The sequence below is a fragment of the Danio aesculapii genome, chromosome 23, assembly GCF_903798145.1.
Source record: "Danio aesculapii chromosome 23, fDanAes4.1, whole genome shotgun sequence".
Classification (NCBI taxonomy): domain Eukaryota; kingdom Metazoa; phylum Chordata; class Actinopteri; order Cypriniformes; family Danionidae; genus Danio; species Danio aesculapii.
The window spans coordinates 26,042,956-26,052,599 of record NC_079457.1 but is presented as its reverse complement, the minus strand read 5'-3'; the positions used below and the strand labels follow the sequence as shown (position 1 = coordinate 26,052,599).

Genomic DNA, 9,644 nt, shown 5'->3' with positions numbered 1-9,644 from the left:
GTTATATCATCTTGCTGTTTCGTTATTGTTTCCTTTTCTGTTTGACTGTTGTTTCTTTCATGCATCTGCCTGTTCACCCGCTGTTCTTCCTCGTTCTCAATCCAACATTCACACTTATTTAAGGCCAAATTACAATCCGGGCACTACACAGCTGTACATGTCCTTGCGAAATGTCCCATTTCGTCACATTTGAAGCACCTGAATTCTGGGCATTCCTTCATCACATGGTCTGAGCTCATGCATAGTCGGTTTTTACTTGATTGGTGTGCATGACTCTAAAGTACTGTGGCCCTTCCGCCGTCTCGATTTTGGTGCTGTATGGTAGGGAGACCACCTTTTTCGGAAATCTGGTTTTCACAAACCTTGTTCCATCTTCTATGTTTGTGCCTGGATATATTCTTCTTTTAATTTTAGATATAGGGAAAACTCCCCATCCCTCTAGCTTATTTAAAATTTCTTCATCAGCTAGGTAAACAGGCAGATGCATGAACAAAACAACATGGTCTCTGTTTTGTAACCTTCGTACTTCACATTTCACCCCTTTAATTGTTAAACCATTGTCTATTAAAATTTCGGTGTCATCTTCAGTCTCCATTGTTACTTCATACTCTCTTGTTTGTTTGGGTTTCACCGCCAGAATCCTTCCTTCTCCGATTAGCTCTGTGACTGCTTTGATGATATCAAATCCTCTTGCATCTTTCACATTTTCTACTCCTACACTTACTGTTGCTTCCTTTGTGTATACTCTTCTTTGTATCTCTTATTTATCAGTCCCTTTTTCACCTCTTCGTTGGTTATCCACTCCTTTTTCTTTCTCTCTTCGTCTGTTGTCAAGTCCATTTTCGTTATCTCTTCGTCTGTTGTCATGTCCATTTTCTTTATCTCTTTGTCTAATATCCAGTCCATTTTTCTTTTCATTTTGTGTAAGTTCCTCCATTTCCTTGTCATTGCCAGGTAGTCTGTCCATGTTTAAAAATAAAACAAACAAAAAAACCCACCCTCCAGTCAGCAAAATGCTGCTGTTAAGTGGTTTTCAACAAAAACCAAAACAGAAAAAACAAACAAAAACACTCAAGGTCAAAAACCAAAAAAGGTAGACAAACAAAATGGGGAGAGTCTTTCTCTCACTACTGCTGCAAACTCACTTTCTGTGTGCTCTATAGCGCCCTCAGGGTGGTATGGCCGTAAGCACGCACAATACGAAGTTAAATAAATCAGAACCAGACATTGTTTCCACCCAGTTTCGAACAGAGGACCTTTCTCGTGTGAGGCAAACGTGATAACCACTACACTACGGAAACCTACTGAAACTCAGAAGCAGATACCCTTTTTGCTTGGGTGCCTGTTGACGATCATTCAAGTGCAGACTCATGCTGCTATTATTTTCTTGCCAAAAGGAGAGCGCAGTTTCTGCTCGGTTTCGAACAAAGCATCGAGTTAAGCGAACGTGATGATCACTACACTACAGAAACCCCACGAGTGCTTTCAGCAGGGAAGTTTGGCCTGCAAGGATAACACAATGTGCACGATTTTGTCAATCAAGCAGACAAAGCCTACTCAGTGTGACAAGCTCCCTGCAGGCTTTAGCCTATGTAGCGGTCGTTTCTCTGCGTTGTGTTATTTTTAATGAAAGAAATCTCCACACAAATCTGGTCGTGCTGAGGTGATTTATTTTTGCCTGTACAACACACACAACCAGGCAGTCACTCTCTCAATATCAGTTGAGTCTCTCTTTTGCCTCTCCTCTCAACAGACATCGGGAAAGAGAACGAGCTCTCCATATACACTTTCACATATACATACACAGAATGTATAATACTAATATAAAATAACAGTAATAATAATAACAATATGAATATATATAATAATTCTTATATAAAATATATTAATATTCACAATTACAGCAATAGTGTTACCTAAATATCAATTTACATACCTGTACAACACACACAACCAGGCAGTCACTCTCTCAATATCAGTTGAGTCGCTCTTTTGCCTGTTAACCACAAGGTATCTTTGAAATACAGATATTCAACTACTAAACACACTGCTGTAATGTCTATTCTATTAATAAGTCTCAATACATCTTTAATGTGCTTACAAAATATATATATTCAAACTTATATACATACTTATACATATTCAACCCTTTTATATACATCTATATATTATTTATTATTGCATATCTATCTATTTATCAAAGTAGATCTATTTAATTATAAGATATTTAATCAAAACTTTAGCCGCGACGGCGCTAATACATCTCTCACTCGCGACGCACGTGCGCGAGCCGCCATTTCAAACTTTCTAACTTTCACCCATTAACAGCACTGAAATAAACCTTATTAACAACTTGAACAAATGGTCAAATATAACATTACATGGCCTGTTTTCTCAAAAGCAGGTCATCTAAACATAATATACACAGCTAAACAGCATTTTAAAGTCAAATGGGCAGAGCTCATAGAAACTGTACCTCTCCTCTCAACAGACATCGGGAAAGAGAACGAGCTCTGAGCGCACCAATACTTATATCCCTCTTGCTACGTCACGTCAGCCGACGTGCACACTGTGACGCCTAACCCTGCGAAAGCGCATGAAAATCTTTCAAAATAAAAGACCCAGACAAATAATCATTTAAATATAGCATAATATAAAGAAATAATGATTTATAATCTGGTGTAACAACATACCCTGCTACACCTACACGTCATTTGCCTAGCTCGAACCAAGGACGTTGTTGAGTGAACCAATGCATTGCCTTGTCTTGTTGAATCGCTGAATACCTCCTCTATTGTAAGTCGCTTTGGACAAAAGTGTCCGCTATATGTATGTTTCACGTGAACAGGGGACCTGCTCATGCACAACACAAAGCTAACTGAAATCAGATTCTATGCAAGTTTGTAACACCACGAGTGCAAGTAAACACTGAGTTAATTTCAAATTTTGTCTCGCACCACTTTGCAGAAAGGATGTTTTCAGTGAACGCCAGAGCTTAACAGAAGCCTGATTTGACAACTGTCATAAAAGACAGAAGTTGTTTCCACTCAGTTTCGAACTGGGGACTGTGTGAGGCGAACCTGATAACTACTACACCACAGAACCAACTTGTGGTGTGATCGCAGAGAGGCTATAAGTCACTTTCCAAAATGTTTTCACTCAATGTTCCAGGCTGGTGGAATTGTTATCCTGTTCCCACTTGGATTACGGATACACTGGTATCCTTAGAACGACAGCTAAATCCCATCTCTTCAGAGTACGCCGGAGTTGAGTTAAAATTTTGCCTCACACCGCTTTGCAGAAAGGGTGTTTTCAGTGAACGTCAGTGCTCAACAGAAGCCTGATTAGACAACTGTCATAAAAGCCTGATGTTGTTTCCACCCAGTTTCGAACTGGGGACCTTTCGCGAGCGAGGCGAACATGATAACCACTACACTACAGAAACCTACTGAAATTTAAGAAGCAGATAACCTAAATTCTTGGGTGCCTGTTGACGATCATTCAATAGGTGACTCCTTTTGCTATTATTTTCTTGCCAAAAGGACAGCACAGTTTCTGCTCGATTTCGAACCAAGGACCTTTCGCGTGTTAGGTGAACGTGATGACCACTAAACTACAGAAACCCCACAAGCGCTTTCAGTAGGGAAGTTTGGCCTGCAAGGATAACACAATATGCACGATTTTGTCAATCAAGCGGACAAAGCCTACTCAGTGTGACAAGCTTCCTGCAGGTTTTAGAATACACGCCATTTGCCTAGCTCGGATCAAGGATGTATATCGTGAACCATCAAGACAGCAGAAAGCCAATTCAGAATGTGCATAAATGCAAATCTGCATGTTTCCAGCTAGTTTCCAACAGTTTGTAAAGCGATGGTGGTAATCACTGGAGCTTCTGGTCAGGGTGTGAGCACCAACTTGTGGTGCCATCGCAGATAGGCTATAAGTCACTTTCCAAAATGTTTTCACTCAATGTTTCAGGCTGGTGGAATCGTCTTCCTGTTCCCACTCAGATTACGAATACACTGGTATCCTTCAAACGACAGCTAAAACCCATCTCTTCCGAGTAAACCTGAACCCTGGTGAATATCCCTCTCTCTAAAGAAAATAAAACTCCTAGTCCAGCACTAAATTCTCTGAGCACAAACGAGTTACTTGGAATAAATAGCCCTTCTCCAATGCATTGCCTCGTCTTGTTGAATCGCTGAATACCTCCTCTATTGTAAGTCGCTTTGGACAAAAGTGTCTGCTAAATGTATGTTTCACGCGAACAGGGGCCCTTTCGCGTGTAAAGCGAATGTGATAACCACTACACTACGGATATCAATATGACAGTGCTGCTTCAAGTTTTTATTGTCTTTTTTAGAGAACTGTCTTGTTCTGTCTGCATCGCGAAGGGCCAGCAAACGCACTGGCCACCTGCTCATGCACAACACAAAGCTAAAAGAAATCAGATTCTATGCAAGTTTGTGAGACCACGAGTGCAAGTAAACACTAAGTTAAATTCAAATTTTACCTCATACCGTTTTGCAGAAAGTATGTTTTCATTGAACGTCAGTGCTCAACAGAAGACTGATTTGACAACTGTCATAAAAGCCAGGTGATGTTTCCGCCAAGTTTCGAACTGGGGACCTCTCGCGTGTAAGGCGAACGTGATAACCACTACACTACGGAAACCAACTGAAACACTCGAAGCAGATACCCTTTTTGCTTGGGTGCCTGTTGACAATCAGTCATGAGGTGACTCTTATTGCTATTATTTTCTTGCCAAAAGGACAGCGCTGTTTCTGCTCGGTTTCGAACCGAGGCCCTTTCGCGTGTTAGGCGAACGTGATGACCACTACACTACAGAAACCCCACAAGTGTTTTTAGCAGGGAAGTTTGGCCTGCAAGGATAACACAATGTGCACGATTTTGTCAATCAAGCGGACAAAGCCTACTCAGTGTGACAAGCTCCCTGCAGGTTTTAGCATACACACCATTTGCCTAGCTCGGAGCAAGGACGTTGTTGCGTGAACCATCCAGACAGCAGAAAGCCAATTCAGAATGTCCATAAATGCAAATCTGCATGTTTCCACCTAGTTTTCAACAGCTTGTAAAGCGATGGTGGTAATCACTGGAGCCTCTGGTCAGGGTGTGAGCACCAACTTGTGGTGCCATCGCAGATAGGCCATAAGTCACTTTCCAAAATGTTTTCACTCAATGTTCCAGGCTGGTGGAATCGTCTTCCTGTTCCCGCTCAGATTACGGATACACTGGTATCCTTCAAATGACAGCTAAAACACATCTCTTCCGAGTAAACCTGAACCCTGGTGAATATCCCTCTCTCTAAAGAAAATAAAACTCCTAGTCCAGCACTAAAATCTCTGAGCACAAACAAGTTACTTGGAATAAATAGCACTTCTCCAATGCATTGCCTCGTCTTGTTGAATCGCTGAATACCTCCTCTATTGTAAGTCACTTTGGACAAAAGTGTCTGCTAAATGTATGTTTCACGCGAACAGGGGCCCTTTCGCGTGTAAAGCGAATGTGATAACTAATACACTACGGATATCAATATGACAGTGCTGCTTCAAGTTTTTATTGTCTTTTTTAGAGAACTGTCTTGTTCTGTCTGCATCGCGAAGGGCCAGCAAACGCACTGGCCACCTGCTCATGCACAACACAAAGCTAAAAGAAATCAGATTCTATGCAAGTTTGTGAGACCACGAGTGCAAGTAAACACTAAGTTAAATTCAAAATTTACCTCATACCGTTTTGCACAAAGTATGTTTTCATTGACCGTCAGTGCTCAACAGAAGCCTGATTTGACAACTGTCATAAAAGCCAGGTGATGTTTCCGCCCAGTTTCGAACTGGGGACCTTTCGCGTGTGAGGCGAACGTGATAACCACTACACTACGGAAAACGACTGAAACACACGAAGCAGATACCCTTTTTGCTTGGGTGCCTGTTGACAATCAGTCATGAGGTGACTCTTATTGCTAATATTTTCTTGCCAAAAGGGCAGCGCTGTTTCTGCTCGGTTTCGAACCGAGGCCCTTTCGCGTGTTAGGCGAACGTGATGACCACTACACTACAGAAACCCCACAAGTGTTTTTAGCAGGGAAGTTTGGCCTGCAAGGATAACACAATGTGCACGATTTTGTCAATCAAGCGGACAAAGCCTACTCAGTGTGACAAGCTCCCTGCAGGTTTTAGCATACACACCATTTGCCTAGCTCGGAGAAAGGACGTTGTTGCGTGAACCATCCAGACAGCAGAAAGCCAATTCAGAATGTCCATAAATGCAAATCTGCATGTTTCCACCTAGTTTTCAACAGCTTGTAAAGCGATGGTGGTAATCACTGGAGCTTCTGGTCAGGGTGTGAGCACCAACTTGTGGTGCCATCGCAGATAGGCCATAAGTCACTTTCCAAAATGTTTCACTCAATGTTCCAGTCTGGTGGAATGGTCTTCCTGTTCCCGCTCAGATTACAGATACACTGGTATCCTTCAAACGACAGCTAAAACACATCTCTTCCGAGTAAACCTGAACCCTGGTGAATATCCCTCTCTCTAAAGAAAATAAAACTCCTAGTCCAGCACTAAATTCTCTGAGCTCAAACAAGTTACTTGGAATAAATAGCACTTCTCCAATGCATTGCCTCGTCTTGTTGAATCGCTGAATACCTCCTCTATTGTAAGTCACTTTGGACAAAAGTGTCTGCTAAATGTATGTTTCACGCGAACAGGGGCCCTTTCGCGTGTAAAGCGAATGTGATAACCACTACACTACGGATATCTATATGACAGTGCTGCTTCAAGTTTTTATTGTCTTTTTTAGAGAACTGTCTTGTTCTGTCTGCATCGCGAAGGGCCAGCAAACGCACTGGCCACCTGCTCATGCACAACACAAAGCTAAAAGAAATCAGATTCTATGCAACTTTGTGAGACCACGAGTGCAAGTAAACACTAAGTTAAATTCAAATTTTACCTCATACCGTTTTGCACAAAGTATGTTTTCATTGAACGTCAGTGCTCAACAGAAGCCTGATTTGACAACTGTCATAAAAGCCAGGTGATGTTTCCACCCAGTTTCGAACTGGGGACCTTTAGCGTGTGAGGCGAACGTGATAACCACTACACTACGGAAACCAACTGAAACACTAGAAGCAGATACCCTTTTTGCTTGGGTGCCTGTTGACAATCAGTCATGAGGTGACTCTTATTGCTATTATTTTCTTGCCAAAAGGACAGCGCTGTTTCTGCTCGGTTTCGAACCGAGGCCCTTTCGCGTGTTTGGCGAACGTGATGACCACTACACTACAGAAACCCCACAAGTGTTTTTAGCAGGGAAGTTTGGCCTGCAAGGATAACACAATGTGCACGATTTTGTCAATCAAGCGGACAAAGCCTACTCAGTGTGACAAGCTCCCTGCAGGTTTTAGCATACACACCATTTGCCTAGCTCGGAGCAAGGACGTTGTTGCGTGAACCATCCAGACAGCAGAAAGCCAATTCAGAATGTCCATAAATGCAAATCTGCATGTTTCCACCTAGTTTTCAACAGCTTGTAAAGCGATGGTGGTAATCACTGGAGCCTCTGGTCAGGGTGTGAGCACCAACTTGTGGTGCCATCGCAGATAGGCCATAAGTCACTTTCCAAAATGTTTTCACTCAATGTTCCAGGCTGGTGGAATCGTCCAGCAAACGCACTGGCCACCTGCTCATGCACAACACAAGGCTAAAAGAAATCAGATTCTATGCAAGTTTGTGAGACCACGAGTGTAAGTAAACACTAAGTTAAATTCAAATTTTACCTCATACCGTTTTGCACAAAGTATGTTTTCATTGAACGTTTCTGCCCCTGGGGCAGCCTGCTGGGGTCACAGACCCTTCAGCTGGAGGACAAGGGGCCCCCAAGAGCCCAAACTGCCACCTAGTGACAGTAGCTGTCCCCTGGGGCAGCTTGCTGGTGTCACAGACCCTTCAGCTGGAGGACAAGGGGCCCTCAAGAGCCCAAACTGCCACCCAGGGAGAGTGGCAGGCCCCTAGGGCATTCTACTGGGGTCACAGACCCTTCAGCTGGAGGACAAGGGGCCCTCAAGAGCCCAAACTGCCTCCCAGGGACAGTAGCTGGCCCCTGGGGCAGCCTGCTGGGGTCACAGACCCTTCAGCTGGAGGACAAGGGGCCCTCAAGAGCCCAAACTGCCACCCCAGGGAGAGTGGCAGGCCCCTGGGGCAGCCTGCTGGGGTCACAGACCCTTCAGCTGGAGGACAAGGGGCCCTCAAGAGCCCCTACTGCCACCTAGGGACAGTAGCTGGCCCCTGGGGCAGCCTGCTGGGGTCACAGACCCTTCAGCTGGAGGACAACGGGCCCTCAAGAGCCCAAACTGCCTCCCAGGGACAGTAGCTGGCCCCTAGGGCAGCCTACTAGGGTCACAGACCCTTCAGCTGGAGGACAAGGGGCCCTCAAGAGCCCAAACTGCCACCTAGGGAGAGTGGCAGGCCCCTGGGGGAGCCTGCTGGGGTCACAGACCCTTCAGCTGGAGGACAAGGGGCCCTCAAGAGCCCAAACTGCCTCCCAGGGACAGTAGCTGGCCCCTGGGGCAGCCTGCTGGGATCACAGACCTTTCAGCTGGAGGACAAGGGGCCCTCAAGAGCCCAACCTGCCTCCCAGGGAGAGTGGCAGGCCCCTGGGGCAGCCCACTGGGGTCACAGACCCTTCAGCTGGAGGACAAGGGGCCCTCAAGAGCCCAAATAGCCACCTAGGGACAGTAGCTGTCCCCTGGGGCAGCCTGCTGGGGTCACAGACCATTCAGCTGGATGAACAAGGGGCCCTCAAGAGCCCAAACTGCCTCCCAGGGACAGTAGCTGGCCCCTGGGGCAGCCTGCTGGGGTCACAGACCCTTCAGCTGGAGGACAAGGGGACCTCAAGAGCCCAAACTGCCACCAAGGGACAGTAGCTGGCCCCTGGGGCAGCCTGCTGGGGTCACAGACCCTTCAGCTGGAGAACAAGGGGCCCTCAAGAGCCCAAACTGCCATCCCAGGGAGAGTGGCAGGCCCCTGGGGCAGCCTGCTGGGGTCACAGACCCTTCAGCTGGAGGACAAGGGGCCCTCAAGAGCCCAAACTGCCACCCAGGGAGAGTAGCTGGCCCCTGGGGCAGACTGCTGGGGTCACAGACCCTTCAGCTGGAGAACAAGGGGCCCTCAAGAGCCCAAACTGCCACCCAGGGAGAGTGGCAGGCCCCTGGGGCAGCCTACTGGGGTCACAAACCCTTCAGCTGGAGGACAAGGGGCCCTCAAGAGCCCAAACTGCCACCCCAGGGAGAGTGGCAGGCCCCTGGGGCAGCCTGCTGGGGTCACAGACCCTTCACCTGGAGGACAAGGGGCCCTCAAGAGCCCCTTATGCCACCTAGGGACAGTAGCTGGCCAGAGGGGCAGCCTGCTGGGGTCACAGACCCTTCCGCAGGAGGACAAGGGGCCCTCAAGAGCCTAAACTGCCTCCCAGGGACAGTAGCTGTCCCCTGGGGCAGCCTGCTGGGGTCACAGACCCTTCAGCTGGAGGACAAGGGGCCCTCAAGAGCCCAAACTGCCACCTAGGGACAGTAGCTGTCCCCTGGGGCAGCCAGCTGGGGTCAGAGACCCTTCAGCTGGAGGACAAGG

At 46.4% G+C, this 9,644-nt stretch overlaps 7 non-coding genes across 7 annotated transcripts; all 7 read right to left on the bottom strand.

The window, feature by feature from the left end:
- Window positions 1-3,372: 3,372 nt before the first annotated feature.
- Window positions 3,373-3,445, bottom strand: trnaa-cgc (transfer RNA alanine (anticodon CGC)). The gene has a single exon. It is a non-coding gene; the product is annotated as a tRNA-Ala (tRNA).
- A 1,156-nt stretch (window positions 3,446-4,601) lies between these two features.
- trnav-uac (transfer RNA valine (anticodon UAC)) lies at window positions 4,602-4,674 on the bottom strand. The gene has a single exon. It is a non-coding gene; the product is annotated as a tRNA-Val (tRNA).
- Window positions 4,675-4,779: 105 nt separating this feature from the next.
- Window positions 4,780-4,852, bottom strand: trnav-aac (transfer RNA valine (anticodon AAC)). Its single transcript has one exon. It is a non-coding gene; the product is annotated as a tRNA-Val (tRNA).
- A 979-nt stretch (window positions 4,853-5,831) lies between these two features.
- trnav-cac (transfer RNA valine (anticodon CAC)) lies at window positions 5,832-5,905 on the bottom strand. The gene has a single exon. It is a non-coding gene; the product is annotated as a tRNA-Val (tRNA).
- A 104-nt stretch (window positions 5,906-6,009) lies between these two features.
- trnav-aac (transfer RNA valine (anticodon AAC)) lies at window positions 6,010-6,082 on the bottom strand. The gene has a single exon. It is a non-coding gene; the product is annotated as a tRNA-Val (tRNA).
- A 978-nt stretch (window positions 6,083-7,060) lies between these two features.
- trnav-cac (transfer RNA valine (anticodon CAC)) lies at window positions 7,061-7,133 on the bottom strand. The gene has a single exon. It is a non-coding gene; the product is annotated as a tRNA-Val (tRNA).
- A 105-nt stretch (window positions 7,134-7,238) lies between these two features.
- trnav-aac (transfer RNA valine (anticodon AAC)) lies at window positions 7,239-7,311 on the bottom strand. The gene has a single exon. It is a non-coding gene; the product is annotated as a tRNA-Val (tRNA).
- Window positions 7,312-9,644: the final 2,333 nt, after the last annotated feature.